This window comes from Pleurodeles waltl, chromosome 10 (genome assembly GCF_031143425.1).
Source record: "Pleurodeles waltl isolate 20211129_DDA chromosome 10, aPleWal1.hap1.20221129, whole genome shotgun sequence".
In the NCBI taxonomy this organism is placed as follows: Eukaryota; Metazoa; Chordata; class Amphibia; order Caudata; family Salamandridae; genus Pleurodeles; species Pleurodeles waltl.
This window is the reverse complement of record NC_090449.1, coordinates 297,548,900-297,566,157: the sequence shown is the minus strand read 5'-3', so window position 1 is coordinate 297,566,157 and position 17,258 is coordinate 297,548,900.

The window sequence follows — 17,258 nt, the reverse complement described above, 5'->3', positions numbered from 1 at the left end:
CGCAATTTGCAGATTTGCAAACTGTACTCACCCCCTTGTGGCTGCTGTGATGCCCTCAAGCACCCATCCAGCTCCGGATAGGCCACCACCAGTATGCGGAATATCAGAGGGGTCAGGGTTTGACGTGCACCCCTTCCTCGTTGGGAGGCCATCCCCAGCTGGGCCTCCGCCGTCTTCTGTGCCCAGCGTCTCGGGTCCTCCCACCGTTTGCGACAGTGGGTGCTCCACCTGCCGTAGACCCCCAGGGTCCGCACCTCCTTGGCATAGGCACACGTTATACCCTTTTTTCCAATGGGCGCTGACCTGCAGACAAATAAACATAGAAAAAGGTATCGGCCATACCCTCCTACCTCTTACACTCATAGCCCGCCATATCCCTCACATTCCCTTACGCAGAGACATTGCCCACCATTCATGCAGCACGCTGCCCAGGACCCTTCCACCCCCCCCCCTTACACGAGGCCCTCACACACAGCACTCCATACATTCATGCCCCATGCATCATGCTCACAGTGTACTCACCTGTTGGTCTGGAGGCCCATACAGAATTCGGTACTGGGGTAGGACCCTATCCACCTGTGTCCCCAACTCCACAGTGGTGAAGGCAGGGGCCCTTTCCCCAGTGACACGAGCCATGATCGGTTCCAGACACAGGTCACAGCAGCACTTGCAGTGTAAGTCCTCTCCTGTTGAAGGTTAGGTAGCAAGTGAGAGAACAGACAGAAATGGCGGTCACGTCCGTGGCGGTGCGTACCGTCACCGCAGGCATACATCACCATTGACAACTGTCACCCATAGGGCCTATAGACAACCAATGAGGAGTTGCACGGCGGTACTCGACCGCCTCCCGCAACGGCGCACAACGTCAGCGGCATTACCTAATTTACACCTATCCATCCACACAGGATAGGCGGACGGCATTTCGAGGGGGGCTGTCCCTGGCACCTAACTGCATCACAGTACACATAGGCACCATTTGGACCTATCCAACAACATACTGTTTCAGTCACAACATGCAATGCAATGTACAGTTTGGAAATGTGGAATACTGACCAGATGCTCATCGTTTTGCCCCCTAGAATGCAACCGCTGCAGATAAATAAGAGATGGAGACATCCCCCATGTACAGACCCCTTGTGGACTTGGCAACAATGGGGGTCAGGCACATTATCCTCACCTACAGACTTGACAGGGCCACAATCCAAGAGCTGTGTGCCCATTCGAAGCCAGACCTGATATCTGCTATCCGTAACCCCACTGGCATCCCCCCTTTTCTGCAGGTGCTATCTGTGCTCCATTTCTTGGCAACTGGTTCTTTCCAAGTGACAATGGGCTTGGCAGCAGGAATGTCACAGCCAATGTTCTCAATAGTGCTAACGAGTGTTGTCTGCCCTGATGAAACACATGCGCAGCTACATTGTTTTCCCCCAGTTGGAGGATTTTGCCATAGTGAAAGCTAACTTCTATGAATTGGGACACATCCCCAACATTATTGGGGCAATTGATGGGACACGTATTGCCTTTGTTCCCCCCCCACCCCGGAGAAATAAACAGGTGTTTAGAAATCGAAAGAACATCAATCGATGAATGTTCAGAAAGTGTGCCTGGCAGACCAGTACATCTCCCACGTCAATGCAAAGTATCCTGGCTCTGTGCATGATGCCTTTATCCTGAGGAATAGCAGCATCCTATTTGTGATGGCTAAACTCCAGAGACACCGGGTGTGTCTAATAGGTGAGCCCATGGTTCCTACCCAGTATATGGGTATGGGGTTGGCCCTAAGGGTTAGTGTTTGGCTAACAGGTATCCCTCGATATTTGCAGGTGACTCTGGTTACCCCAACCTCTCATGGCTACTGACCCCAGTGAGGAATCCCAGGACAAGGGCAGAGGAAAGGTACAATGAGGCACATGGGCAAACAAGAAGGATTATAGAGAGGACATTCGGCCTCCTGAAGGCCAGGTTTTGGTACCTCCGTCTAACAGGTGGTTCCCTGTGCTACTCACCCAATAAGGTCTGCCAGATCATCGTGGCATGTTGAATGTTGCACAACCTTGCCTTTCGTTGCCAGGTGCCTTTTCTGCAGGAGGATGAGGCTGGAGATGGGTGTGTGGCAGCAGTGGACCCTGTAGACAGTGATGAAGAGGAGGCAGAGGATGAGGACAACAGAACAGCAATCACATGACAGTACTTCCAGTAGCACACAGGTAAGACACTGTAACTTCACCTTCCATTGACAGTTCTGTGTTGGTTATTGTCACTGGCAGGCTGATTTTCCCACTACTATGGCCACTTACTGTACCCTTTGGCATGTCTATTTTCAGATATCTGTGTCCCACTCTGGCTCCTGGTGTGTGGACTGCAGCCAACTACAGGTCATACCTATGTATACATTACTGTACACAGCTTGTTAAACAAATACAGAGTTCAATCAAATGACAGACTCCATAGTTGTATTTTTTACAAGGGTGTTTATTTATGTGCTAATAAGTTAAGGGGGTGTTGCAATGGGCTGGGGTGGTGGTGGAGGAGAGTCCAGGGTAAAGTTCCAGTCTATTTGTATCACAGGTGCACTGTCCAAGGGGGCATAGGAAGTGGAGCAATGGCAGTTCAAGGTGAACAGGGTGACAGAGTGGGACACAAAGGTGACATTCAGGAGAGTCTTATTTCCTGGTGGGGGTCATGGCAATATTCTCTGGCTTCTGCCTGGATCACAGGGAGTGTTTGTGGGGTGGGGTGCTGATGGCCTATTGTTCCTGTGGCGGGACCTCCTGTGCACTAGCGTCAGCAGAGGTGGAAGGCCGTTCATCGGTTTAGCTAGTGTCAGGGGCCTGTTGGTGGGCCACTGCCTCCGTCATGTTGTTGGCCATGTCTGTCAGCATCCCTGCAATGGGGACCAGGGTGGTGTGGATGTCCCTCAGGTCCTCCCTGATCCCCAGCCTCCTGCAGCCACTGGGTCTCCTGCAACTTGGCCAGTATCTGTCCCTTCATCTCCTGGGAATGGTGTTATGCTCCCAGGATGTTGGTGAGTGCCTCGTGGAGAGTCGGTTCCCTGAGCCTGTCCTCACCCTGTTGCACAGCAGTCCTCCCAGCTTCCCTGTTGTCCTGTGCCTCTGTTCCCTGGACCTTGTGCCCACTGACCCCAGGTCCCTGATCGTGCTGTGTTTGTGGGATGGCCTTTGGTCCCTGTAGTGGTGGACACACTGTTGATTGATGTGTCCTGGGGACAGTGGTATGGGCCCGCTGGGTGGATGCTATGGTGGTGTTTCCTGAGGGGGAGGCTCTGTGGTGGTATGGGACTGTGTCTGGGTAACCGACTGTCCGGAGGTCCCTGATGGGCCAGGTTGGTCATCCTGATCCAGGTGGGCAGAGCTGCTGTCATCACTGTGGGCCTCTTCTGGGGGGTGACTGGATGTTGCTGGCACCTCCTCTCCGGTGACAACGTGTGGGGGACCTGTGGGGATGTAAATGCAGTGTTATTGTTTCTGCGTGTGCCATCTTGTGCATGGGTGTGTTGCCCTCTATGGTTGTTATTGCCCTGGCAGATTAGGCTTGTGTGAGTGGTTATTTGTTGGGCTAAGTGATTGTCTCAAGTGTGCATGCTCTGGTGATGAGCCTCCATGCAGGTCTGTGATTGGTGTCCATGCATTGGTGTTGCATGCAGGGCTTGGTTGTGGGAGGGGTGGGTTGTGATGGTGGGGTGTGTGAGAGGTTGTGGAGCGATGGGAGTGAGGGTGCGGGTGGGGGGTATGTGATGGCATGCAGGTGGGGGGTGAAAGTTGTGAAGATTTGACTTACCTGAGTCCAGTCCTCCTGTTGCTCCTGCCAGGCCCTCAGGATGCAGTATTGCCAAGACTTGCTCCTCCCATGTTGTTAGTTGTGGGGGAGGAGGTGGGGGTCCACCGCCAGTCCTCGGTTGTGCTATCTGGTGTCTTGCTACCACGGGACTTATCTTCCCCCGTAGGTCGTTCCACCTCTTCCTGATGTTATCCCTTGTTCTTGGGTGCTGTCCCACAGCATTGACACTGTCCACGATCCTTATCCATTGCCAAGAAGATGGAGCTATGGCGGTCTGCTGCACCTGTGATCCGAATAGCTGTGGCTCTACCCGGGTGATTTTCTCCACCATGACCCTTAGGTCCTCCTCCGAGAACCTGGGGTGTCTTTGTGGTGCCATGGGTGTAGTGTGTGTGGTGTGTGAGGGTGTGTGGGGTGATGTGTTGGGGTGTGTGCTGTTAAGGTACGTGGATGGTGTTTTGTGGCTCTGGTTCTGTGGGTTCTGTTGGTCTGTCTCTCTCAGTTGGCAATATTGTTGAATCGTAAGGGGTTGTGGGTAGTGGATGTGGGTGTGGTGTGTGTATGTGTGTCAGGTGTGTGTAGTTTGAATTGTCCAATGTAGTGTTGTTTTTTTAGGTTGTGTGTATTTTGAGCGCAGCAGTATGTACCGCTAATGGTTTACCGCGGTTGAATGTCCGCCGCGGTGATTCATGGGTAATAATGCTGTGGGCGTAGTTCTGTTGGCGTAACGGTGTGGGTTGGATACCGCCAGTTTATCACTTACCTTTGGGCTGGAGGACTTGTGTGTGTGTCTGTATAGTGACGCATTTGCTATGTGTGGGTCATAATATGGGTAGTGGAAAACCGCGGCGGCACTATGTTGGTGGCAGTCAGCATGGTGGTAAGTGGGACTTACCACCAATATCATAATGAGGGCCTATATCCAGCTGCAGGTTCCTTGCCTTTGAATTAACCCCCCAGGCAACAGACTAGATCCAGAAGATTTTTCGTGAGCACTAACCCTGTACGCTGATAGATGGTGTTGATCGGCTCCATTTCATCGTCCGCCCCAGAAATGGTGTTGCGGTTCCTATATAGACGCCACCCAGGCGAGCCAACTACAGTTTCTTTTCACAACTTTCTATGCCAGAAGCGGGGAGCCATAAGGAACACTGACCACTCGTGTGTGAAAAAGGAAGCTCCTACCCCTAGAAATCCGTTTGCAGAGCGGGGGAGGATGGGTGGGTTGTTGAGGAATCTGCAGCTATAGTCTCTACCAGATAAGGCGTTACTGAAGGCAAGTAGCTTGTCTATAGCTGCAGATTTCTTACCTTTGAATAGATACCCAAGCAATACCATCCCCAGCGGTGGGTCTGCAAACTATTTTCAAAAGAGAAAATCTTGCATGACCGAACAGGCAAAGTACCTGTCCCAACGGATATAATGGTCCAGGCTGTAGTGTTTGGTAAATGTATGCAGAGATGCCCACATTGCTGCCCGACAGATGTCCATGATGGGAACTGCATGTGCCAAATCATTGGTCACAAATTTAGCTCTGGTAGAATGAGCTGGGAAGCCCTCAGGCTGTTGTTTTTTGGCCAGTGCATAGTAGATCTTGATGCAGAGCACGACCCAATGAGAGATGGTTTGCTTCTGCACCGCCCGATCTTTCTTCGCACCCACACACCCAACAAAGAGTTGGTTGTCCACTGGGAACTCTTTTGTACATTCAAGGTAGAACTCCAATGCTCTCATTGTGTCCAGATGGTGGAGTCACTCCCATTACTTAGAAAGATGTGGGGGTGCGTAAAAGGTAGGCAAGTTGATAGATTAACCTACATGAAAAGGTGTGACCACTTATGGCAGACAAGAGGCCCTAATGCGAAGTACCACTTTGTCAGGGTAAATAGAGAGGTATGGTGGTTTAGATGATAAAGTCTGCAGCTCACTCACTCTGTGAGCAGACGTAATTGCCACAAGGGTGGATGTTTTTAAAGTGAGAAGCCTGCGGGGCATTTATGAGAGGGTCGAAAGGAGCGCACATCAAAAAGGTCAAAACCAAATTAAGATCCAAGTGGGACATAATGAATGGGATTGGAGAATGAGATGCCGGCTTGGAAACTCCAGTGCGCAAAACTGCTGATGTGCTTTCTCTGCAGAGGGAAAGAGATCTAACCAAGACCCCCCACTGCTGAAAGAGTCCTTGTGCCACCCTCTGATGGAGATGCCATTTGTGATCCTCTAGGCATTTTCAGTTGAGCTTCTCCACTCTGGTGTTCAGAGACCCCACCAGATGTTGAACCACCAGGGATACGCACAGTTGTTCCAGCCATGTCCCGAGGCGAAAAGCCTCTTGACGAAGGGTCCATGGCCCAACTCTGCCATGCTTGTATCAGTACCACATGGCTTTGGTGTTGTACATGAACACTTGGACTATCTTTCCCTTTATAGAGGGAAGAAAGGCTTTCAATGCCAGTCAGATCACAAGGAGCTCCAGTATGTTGATGCATGGAGGGCACCAAATGTTCCCTTCACCGCAGTCTGGTGGCGTTCAAGGTACCCCAAGCCCAGACACACCTATTTCTAAAGAAGAGGTGGCCACACCTTTATCTTGCAGGAAATCCTTTGTTCTGCATTCCTCTGCCTGAGTTAAGCTCAGCAGTAGGAGGGCAGAACAGTGTCTGGGGTCGGCAGCAGCACAAGCTGGCATGCAGACCCTCTATATACTAGTGACTTGCATGTGTGCAATAGCAGGCCAATTGTGGGGTGTAAAAGTTACCATTCAACTAAATTTAGGGGAGAGAACTGACACTGGGGTCCTGGTTAGCAGGATCCCAGTGTAGTACAGTCTAAAGATACTGACACCAGGCAAAAAGTGGAGGCAACTATGCCAGAAAGATGCTACTTTCCTACATGTCTTATAATATAGGTCTGGTTAGGCTATACCTTTACACGGTAAGAGGATCTGCTCAATGGCATGTTATGCTGCTGTGTGTTCCAAGATGGTAGAACATGCAGTTTCAGTCTACTTATAAGAACAAATAGATTCTTTTCACTACCTCCTTTGGTAATATTGTCCTACGTCATGGGTAGTGTTGTTTAGCTAGGTTTACTTTGTCTTTATTTTGACATTAACCCCCTTGGGGGCAGATTTGCCTATTTTTTTAGGCCCAGAAGGCACTGAGATGTCAGGGATTTTTTTTTGGTTCCATTGTTTTTTTATGTGCTGGGGCGCCCCCTTTGACAAGGGTATCCCTCCAAAGGGGGCACAGAGCTGTTGGCCATTTCTGCCACCCTTGGGGGCAGATAGCCCTACTTATTTTTAGGCCCATCTGCCCCCAAGGGGGCCAGAATCCACTTAGGCACCAGGGATCTTGTGTGTGTGTGTTTTGTGTGGGGGGCGGCCCCTTTGGCAAGGGTCGCCCCCCCCCAAGGTGGCACATTACTGATGGCCATTTCTGCTCCCTTTGGGGGCAGATCGGGCTATTTTTTTTTTAGGTCCATCTGCCCCCAAGGGGGGCACAAGCCACTTAGGTACCAGGGACAATTTCTAAGTTCTTGGTGGCGGGGTGTTCGTCAACTGTCGAAGTATTTGTATTTGTGATTATAACAGTTTATTTCTTCTTTTTGTTCTAGCTCAAAGCTTTTGCTTCCTTTGCTGAGGATCCTTGCGGTTTTGGCAGTAGTTGTCCTACGGTTTGCATAGTTGCATGTTTTAGGTAAGTAAAAGCAGTTTACTCCAAAGGAGTATTGTTGACATGCACAAATGACATGTTTGTAGGTGGTGTATTAAATGCAGGATTGTGTGTATAATTGTCCTTAGATTTGAGCACAATGATATTTGTGTTGTCATATGTCTAATTTGCTTTTTTCTTTTTTCTTTTAAGTGGGATAGCATTGGTGATTGCTGTGGCTGTGCAGAGTAGTTGCTGGTGAGTAGCTTTTTCAGGCAAGTGAGTGGTATCGTTTTTTAGTACATAACTCTTTGTGATAAAGCTACACTTTGTTTATTACTTATTTTAGTGCTGGTTGTTGTTGGCAATCCATTTGTTGTTAGAAAGGATCATGGCTAGCCGCAGAGTGACCACTCAGGAGGTTGTTGGCATGCTTTTTGAGTCGTCTTCTAACCATGATTATGAGACTGACTCTGCATCTGAGGCAGAGGAGGAAGTGAGAGATTCTCTCAGTGGGTTTTCTGTCCGAGAGGATTCTTCTGATGAGGAAGCCACTCTCAGTGCAGATAAAGGGCCTGTTTTAGAGGAGGACATTGGTGTGCCAAGAGTGCAGCAGCCTGGGGCTGAAGGGTCTCCCATTAGAAGACCTGACACCTGGAGTTCCCCAAACATGGAGCAACCACAGTTACCTGCATTTACTGGCATCCCAGGGTGAAGAGTCAATACGGAAAACTTTTTGCCTGTCAATTTCATTCACTTGTTTATGGATGATGTATTTTTGGAAGAGATTGTTGAGCAGACTAATTTGTATGCGGAGCAATATTTGAGGGACAACACTGCCAGACTTAGGCCTCAGTCTAGAGATACTCAGTGGGTTCCCACATATCTGGAAGAGATTAAAACGTTTTTAGGCTTTACTTTTTTGATGGGGTTGATAAAGAAGCCGTCACTGGCTTCTTATTTGTCTTCTAGTACCTTGATGCCAACGGCTATATTTCCTGCAGGGATGACTCGCAATCGGTATTTGCTTTTTCGATGCTACATTTTGTTGACAAAGCTTCAGCCTTGCCATGAGATCACCCTGATTCTGGCCATCTTTTTAAGATTAGGCCTGTCCTTGATCATTTTGTAGATCAGTTTTCAGAGGTTTATGTTCCAGGCAAAGAAATAAGTGTGGATGAGTCTTTAGTCCTGTTCAAGGGTCGTTTGGTTATTAGGCAGTACATTCCTAGAAAGAGGGCAGGGTATGGAATTGAACTGTATATGCTGTCAGAAAGTAGTACCGGATACGTGTTTAATTTTCGGGACTACACTGGTAGGGATTCCAGTATTGACCCTCCTGGTTGTCCGTCCACTTTTGGAGTTAGTGAGAAAATTGTGTGGGAACTTGGTAGACGACTGTTTAACAAAGGTCACCATTTGTACGTAGATAATTTTGACACTGGAGTGCAGTTGTTCAAGGAGTTGTTTAGAGTGGACACTGTGGCACAATCCATTCTAACCGGAAAGGCTACCCAAGGGAGCTTGTCTGTGAAAAACTTGAGAGGGGACAGTGCAGTGCCTTGCGGAATAATGAGCTGCTAGCTCTGAAATTTTCACACAGGAGGGATGTGTACATGATATCTACCATCCCTGCTGAGAGTACTTTCCCTGTGACTGTTTGGGGTCAGGTTGCGGAAGTGTGCAAACCTGCGTGCATTTTGGACTACAATAACCACTTGGGTGGTGTTCATAGAGTAGATCAGAGGTTGGAACCTTACACTGTTCTTCGTAAGTCTTACGTGTGGTATAAAAAGTTGGCCATCCATTTGCTTCATTTGTCAACTTTTAATGCTTTTATTGTGTTCAAGGATTGTTCCCCTGAGTCAAGGATGAAATGTGTTACATTTCAGGAGTCACTGATAGAGAGCCTTATTGTGGTGGAACAGGCAAGAGTTCCTAGAGTAGCAGTGGTGGAGGATGTGGCTAGATTGAAAGATCGCCACTTTCCAGATCGCATTCCTCACACTCCCAAAAAAGACTTGCCCACTAAGAAATGTAGAGTATGTTCCGAAGAGGTATCCGGAGGGAGAGCCGGATGTACTGCCCTGATTGCCCTTCAAAGCCTGGGCTGTGTGTGGCCGGCTGTTTCAGGAGTTACCACACCAAAAATAATTTTGGGGAAATACCGTGAGTGTAAACTGCCTATTTTATATTTTCATATGTTCAGTTTCACGGTTAACATTACTGTCATGTATTTAGTTCGAGCTTTTGTGTTTGTAGTTTTGTACTTATTTTATAATTAGTTAGTGGTTTCTTCATTGTTTATAAACAAAAACAAAAGTGATGGCTTGTGCGTGGGGTGGCGCTTGGCTGGTGGTGTGCGTGGGGTGGCGCTTGGCTGGTGGTGTGTGTGGGGTGGCGCTTGGCTGGCGGTGTGCATGGGGTGGTGCTTGGCTGGCAGTGTGCATGGAGTGGTGCTTGGCTGGCGGTGTGCGTGGAGTGGCGCTTGGCTGGCGGTGCCAGCTAAAAGTCAGTCCACACATTCCCATCAGCTAGTGTGATTGCTGTATCAGGCATGTGGGCGGATGTAAGTGATGGGCCCTTGAGTGGCGGTGTCTGTCGATGCGAGTGTTGTAATGTGCTGGGCCCATGGCTAGCGGCGTGAATGGTCTTGTGTATGTCATGTATGAAAGGTGTGTGAATAAACTGTAAAACGGTTGGTGCCTTGACATGGCTTTACAGCTCACAAGCTGTGAGTCATTGGTTCAGTTTTTTGGCCTTTCAGTTATTAACAGTGCATTTCACTTTTGTGAAATCTCTTGTTAATAAAATTTGATCTACTGAACTATCACTCACCCTCATGCCAAATCCAACCAGTATGTGTGGTCAAAATGGCAAAACCTGCTCCGCTGTAATCAGGCATCGCAGCACACATGTGACACGCTCTGTGTCTCAGGTGGGACCCCGATGATGAAGCATCCCACCACTTGGTTGGTGGGTGAGGGTTCTTTTTCACATAACCTAAGTGCGTTTCTTTTCACAATTTTTGTGTTTGCCACATCACAGACGTACGTGGACACATCAAAATGATATATTGGGGGGAGGGGCCACCTATGTTTTTGGTCCTGGGTGCGGCCTTCATCTAGGGAAACCTACCAAACCCGGACATTTTTTTAAAAAACTAGACACCCCAAGGAGTCCAGGGAGGTGGCTTCCATTTTTTTACTCAGACTCCTCAGCAAACCTCAAAATGTGCTTAAAAAAAGCATATTTTCCTGACTTTTCTTTGTAGGATCACCGCTCCAGCACAAAATTTCTACTTCCCAGCATTCCCCTCAGTCTCCCAAGTAAAATGACACCTCACTTGTTTGGGTCCCCAAAGCAGAGTCAGCCTAAAGATGCATAAAAGAAAAATCTGTGCTTATCAACTCACTGTGCTATCCCCTCAATCTCTATAGGTTTTAGGCCTTTTTCTGTTGTAGGCACCTGGCCTACCCACACAAGTGAGGTATCATTTTTATCGGGAGACTTGGGGGAACGCTGGGTGGAAGGAAATTTGTGGCTCCTCTCAGATTCCAGAACTCTCTGTCACCGAAATGTGATGAAAATGTGTTTTTTTAATCCACATTTTGAGGTTTGCAAAGGATTCTGGGTGACAGAACCTGGTGAGAGCCCCACAAGTCACCCCATCTTGGATTCCCCCAGGTGTCTAGTTTTCAGAAATGTTTGGGTTTGTGGGTTTCACTATATGACTACTGATCCCAGGACCAAAAACGCAGGTGCCCCTCCCCCAAAAAAACAGTTTTTATTTTTGATAATTTTGATGTGTCCATGTTGTGTTTTGGGGCATTTCCTGTCACGGGCACTAGGCCTACCCACACAAGTGAGATATCATTTTTATCGGGAGACTTGGGGGAACGCTGGGTGGAAGGAAATTTGTGGCTCCTCTCAGATTCCAGAACTTTCTGTTACCGAAATGTGAGGAAAAAGTGTTTTTTTTAGCCAAATTTTGAGGTTTGCAAAGGATTCTGGGTAACAGAACCTGGTCAGAGCCCCACATGTCACCCCATTTTGGAGTCCCCTAGGTGTCTAGTTTAAAAAAAATGGGCTGGTTTGCTAGGTTTCCCGAGGTGCCGGCTGAGCTAGAGGCCAAAATCCACAGGTATGCACTTTGGAAAAACACCTCTGTTTTCTGTGGAAAAATGTGATATGTCCACGTTGTGTTTTGGGCAATTTCCTTTCGTGGGCGCTAGGCCTACCCACACAAGTGAGGTACCATTTTTATTGGGAGACGTGGGGGAACACAGAATAGCAAAACAAGTGTTATTGCCCCTTGTCTTTCTCTACATTTTTTCCTTCCAAATGTAAGGCAGTGTGTAAAAAAGACGTCTTTTTGGGAAATGCCCTGTAATTCACATGCTAGTATGGGCACCCTGGAATTCAGAAATGTGCAAATAACCACTGCTTCTCAACACCTTATCTTGTGGCCATTTTGGAAATACAAAGGTTTTCTTGATACCTATTTTTCACTTTTTATATTTCAGCAAATGAATTGCTGTATACCCGGTATAGAATAAAAACCCATTGCAAGGTGCAGCTCATTTATTGGCTCTGGGTACCTAGGGTTCTTGATGAACCTACAAGCCCTATATATCCCCGCAACCAGAAGAGTCCAGCTGACGTAACGGTATATTGCTTTAAAAAATTTGACATTGCAGGAAAAAGGTACAGAGTAAAACGTGGAGAGAAATGGCAGTTTTTTCATCTCAATTTCAATATTTGTTTATTTCAGCTGTTATTTTCTTTAGGAAGCACTTGTAGGATCTACACAAATGACCCCTTGCTGAATTCAGAATTTCGTCTACTTTTCAGAAATGTTTAGCTATCTGGGATCCAGCATTGGTTTCTCACCCATTTTGGTCACTAACTCGAAGGAGGCTGAAAGCACAAAAAATAGTAAAAATGGGGTATGTCCCAGTAAAATGTCAAAATTGTTTTGAAAAATTGGGTTTTCCAATTGAAGTCTGCCTCTTCCTGAAAGCTGAGAAGATGTTGATCTTGCCACCGCAAATCCTTTGTTGATGCCATTTTCAGGGAAAAAAACACGAGCCGCCTTCTGCAGCCCTTTTTTCCCATTTTATTGAAAAAAACTAAATTGTCACTGTATTTTGGCTAATTTCTTGGACTCCTTCAGGGGAACCCACAAAGTCTGGGTACTTCTAGAATCCCTGGGATGTTGGAAAAAAAGGACGCAAATGTGGTGTGGGTAGCTTATGTGAACAAAAAGTTATGAGGGCCTAAGCGCGAACTGCCCAAATAGCCAAAAAAAGGCTCGGCACAGGAGGGGAAAAGGCCAGGCAGCGGAGGGGTTAATGACCCTCCTGCTCTGCAAACTGATTTCCTCTTTGGTCTCAGAGGATTTCATTTTTGAAATGAACTCCTAGAATTATGCATTTAGTGATTTGATTTTTTTTTTTTTTTTTACACAAGGATGTCTTTTGTGTCAAAGCACACAGTTTCGATCGGCAATTTCTATTGTATCTCCATGTTTTGAGCACGGAAAATAGTCATGGAAGAAACTGACGTCAGCAGAGAAATTATATGGGCTCTGCTGACGTTACATCTAGTGGATGACATTGTTACGAAGTCGTTGAACACTGTCTACTGACTCACAGACATACTACGGAAAAAGTTTCCAGATCCAGACTCGCACCTGGGAATAATTCTAAAGTAAGGAATCTGCGGCAAGATCCTGTCTCTACCAGATAAGACATTACCAAACCTAAGTAACTTGTTATTTAGAGCCAATTCTGCAATTCGTTCTGGCAATACCCAAGTTTCCAGAGCGATCCACTACTACTAAATGAATCGGAGAGTGCCAAAAGACCCTGGTCCAACTCTTTGGATCCTTGCAGGATCCCTCTGCTGCGCTTGTGGGCCCCAAGGAGTGAAGAGGTTCTCCACCTGGATTATCGCTGGCAGGTTTGACCTTTGTGCCAGCTGGACCCTTCGAGCCCCCTACGGAGCCACCTCCTGTCTTGACTCCACCTCTAGCACCATGGGCCAAAGCTCTTCCTTGTACATTGATGAAGATGCAGACTCCATCAACGCCGGAAGATGAGGTTGCATTATCCTCTGACCTCGAGTGGGTGCCAGTTCAAAATCAACTGAGGCTGCAATAGAATCCATGCTTCCTTCATTAGATCTTCCTCCACCAAGACAAATGCACACCTTGCATTCTCTGTTTTGCATGGATTTAGACAGTAAATATGATGTTGGTAATGAGATTTGGGTACCTTATCATGAGAATTGGTATGTTGACCTGCAGAGGGCCTTTAGACTTGATACCCCCTGGTCCTGGCACTGAGGGGAGTGCTTCTTATGCTATGGTAGGGCATAGGGCAGCTGAAGACCTTTATGATCTGCTCCCTGCTTTTGAGGACAAGACAAGTGTTCTTTCAAAAGTCCTTCATCTGGGCCAGTCATCCTCTTAACCCCTATTGCCTTTCAACAAGAGCCTAACAGAAACTTTGTTGGAAGCATGGACCAAACCTTGTGCTGGCTGCCCGTTAACTTCCAGATTGCACAACACCTCTGCCCAGCATTCTTAACCTAGCACCCCTCTCCTGAAAGCTTGTTGGTACAGGCATCTGCATGTAAGACTAACCCCAATCCATTCCCTACTACATTCCCCAGATCAGGAGTCAAAACAGGTGGAGACATTCGTGAAAAAGGACTTCTCATCCACCGGCTTGCTGCTTCGATCAGTGAATGTCAGCTGGCTGCTGGGGCACTATTCCCACACCCTTTGGTATTTAGGTGGTACAAGTCCTCCCAGGGGTCCCTGAAGATCCTCGACCTGTCCTTTCCCAGGCCATGTAGGACAGTTGTGACATGGCCAAGTCCACAATTCGTTGTGGTTTGGACACCACTGATTCCATGCGGCTGGCCATTGACCCCAGTGTCCCCATTTGCTGCCACGCCTTGCTGCGGTCCAACGTGGTTTCAGGCAGTGTTCAGTCTTCCCTCATGGACATACCATTCGATGGGACTCTCCTGTTTGAGAATAAGGAAGAGTCCACTCTCAGGCCGTTCAAGGAGAGCAGGGGCCATGATGCACACTCTAGACATGTCTGGCCCAACTTGCCAGCCGCATCAGTTCTTCCACTCCTTTTGCAGTTTTGGCAAAGGTGCCCAGTACCGTCAGCCAAGCCATCCTTCACAGGGTGCCCAGCAGTTTAGCGGTCTAGACTGTGGTGCCTTACAATCAAAGAATTCAAAATGCTGACAGAGGCCAAGGTGTTGCCTACACTGGAAACTGGATGGTGGCATTGGATCTGCAGGACATCTAAGTTCATATACCCACCTGCAGGCCTATTGGCCCATGGTGGGGCAGGTGCATTTTCAGCCCTATTTACACCCCTTTGGTCTCACCCATGCCCCTCAGATTTTCAAAATGTGATGGCTGTGGTGGCAGCACACTGTCGAAGGTCAGGTGTGCCAGTCTTTCCCTACCTTGACGATTTGCTGTTGAAGACTGCCTTGCTGCAAGCATTATTGGACTACAACATGATAGTGCTCCACAACCATGTCAGGTAGTCTACTGTTAGTATGCTGAAGTCACACCTCACTGCTTTGTGGAGGCTCCCATTCATTGGAGCCATCCTCTGTACGATGTTTCAGGCCTTTCCTTCATCACTGTGATTACAGGAGATTCAGACTAGGATTTTGATGTTTCAGTCTCTGTCCTGGGTCTTGTGAGTGTGGCTCTGAGGCAACTTGGCCTCCTACATCTTGCTTGTGGACTATGCCAAGTGGCACATGTGGGCTCTGCAGTGGAATTTGAAGACTCCGTGAGCCCTGCAGCAGGGGAAACTGTCAGATTCCATCCAGGTTTCAGGAAAGCCTGTTAATAAAATCTACAGTGGTGGCTGCTCAACCGCTATTGAACTGGTGGCAAACCAATCTGCCTGCCCCACCAAGAGCTGATGGTGGTGACAGAAGCACAATTGATGGGTAGAGGTGGATATCAGAAGACTGATCCCCGGCGGGGCTCCGCATCAACTTGCTGAAGTTGCAGGCCATTCACCAGGCACTAAAAGCCTTCCTTCCATCCATCAAAGGGCGCTGGTTCAGCTGTTTAGGGGTGCCACCGCCATGTGGTACTGCACCAGCAGAGTTGACTGTGTTCCTGCGCCAAAAGGCAATTCATCTCTGCAGCTGGCTGGAATGTCAGGTAATTTTCCTGGTTCTGAATCACCTGGCAGGATCTTTTAATGAAGCGCCTGGTGAATCATGTTTGGTGGCTGTAGACCGAGGTGGCAAAGGGCATCTTTCAGTAATGGGTAGAATGCTGGCTGGATTTTTTTGCCACTTTTGAGAAAGCGAAGTATTAAAACGTGTGAGATGAAGTTCCCAAAAAGGCTCTCTTGGAGACGCATTCCAGATAGAGCAGAGCTGAGAACTTCTGATTGCCTTTCAGCTGTTGCCTCTCATGGTCCAGGTTCTGAAGATAAAAGAACGACCAGGCGCAAGTCTTCTTAATGGCTCTGGTCTTGGGGAAGGAGAGTGTGGAGCCTAGGACTAATGGTCATTCGCTTCTGTCCACTGATCCAGCTATCATTTCTGGAGAATCTGTTACAGCAACAGCAGGGTAGGATCCTGCATCTGACCCTGTTTGACGTGCCCTTCCATGTACTGGAATTAAATGGTGGTAGATTACTACATTTGATCTTCTTCCTGAAGTTGTGCATGTCATCCTTGCTGCCATGTGTCCTATAGAGTCTGTCTACCTCAGTTGTTGGGACAAGTTTGTGCCTGGTGTGGAATCCAGAATCATCACAGGCCAATCTGTTGAGTGCCTTGTTTGTTTTATCTGTGGCCCAGCATGGTCTTGCTGTATGCACAGCAAATAACCTGCTGGTCCTTTCACCATTTTACATTTGCTCAAACCACCAGTTGTAATGCTGTTTTAAAAGGTTTGAATCGCATGTTTCTTCCAAACCCTTTGTGAGTTAACCATTTTTAATTGCAAGAAAAGAATCCTACAACAATCTTACAACACTTGCCATTTTCAAATATGGACTGGTTTCTGAAAGCATAGCGAGGGAGTAATTCAAATGGTGCTTCTAACACCTATAACAGAGCCTCAGCATTTGGTCGCTTTATGCTTTCAAATAAAATAGTCTTTCTTTTAAATCAGGTTCTCCATGTTTAGCCTTCTGATAGAGACTTCTAAACACAGGTTCCTCACTTTAGATTATTACCAAGGTGTTAAACTGGATCTGGAAAATTGTGAGCAGTACCTCTGTTTCCCTGTAGGTGGCGCTAACAGCTATACGTAACATCATTTGTGCTGGATATGACGTGCTGTGCCTACATCGGAGGCGCGTGGTGACTTTTCGTTTCTTTAAATTCCAGCAGTGCAGATCCTGAGAGATACCTCTGCCATTTCTTTACATCCTTTCTTACCTTTTGGACTACCCTGTTTTGAGCAAACTGCTCTTAGTGTGTTAGGATATGTTCCCCAACAATCCTATGGGTTTTAAACCTTGTGACAATTGTAACAGGCAGATGTATGTGTCTGATCCACCCCTTGTGCTGGGAGTCAGACCACAACTCCACGAGCTGCGGCAACTGTCGGTTGATGAACCCTAGGGCGATCTGTGAGGGATGAATCTCCTAGCGGCGCAGCGCGAGAAGGTCCTGTGTCATTCACGGTTGCGATCCCAGGGGAGGTCTTGGGCTGCGTCACGAAGCCGGCCTTGCAGACGAAGTCCAAGAAGCACAAAAAAAGACTGAAACGTTCTAAGGCTTTCTCTCTGG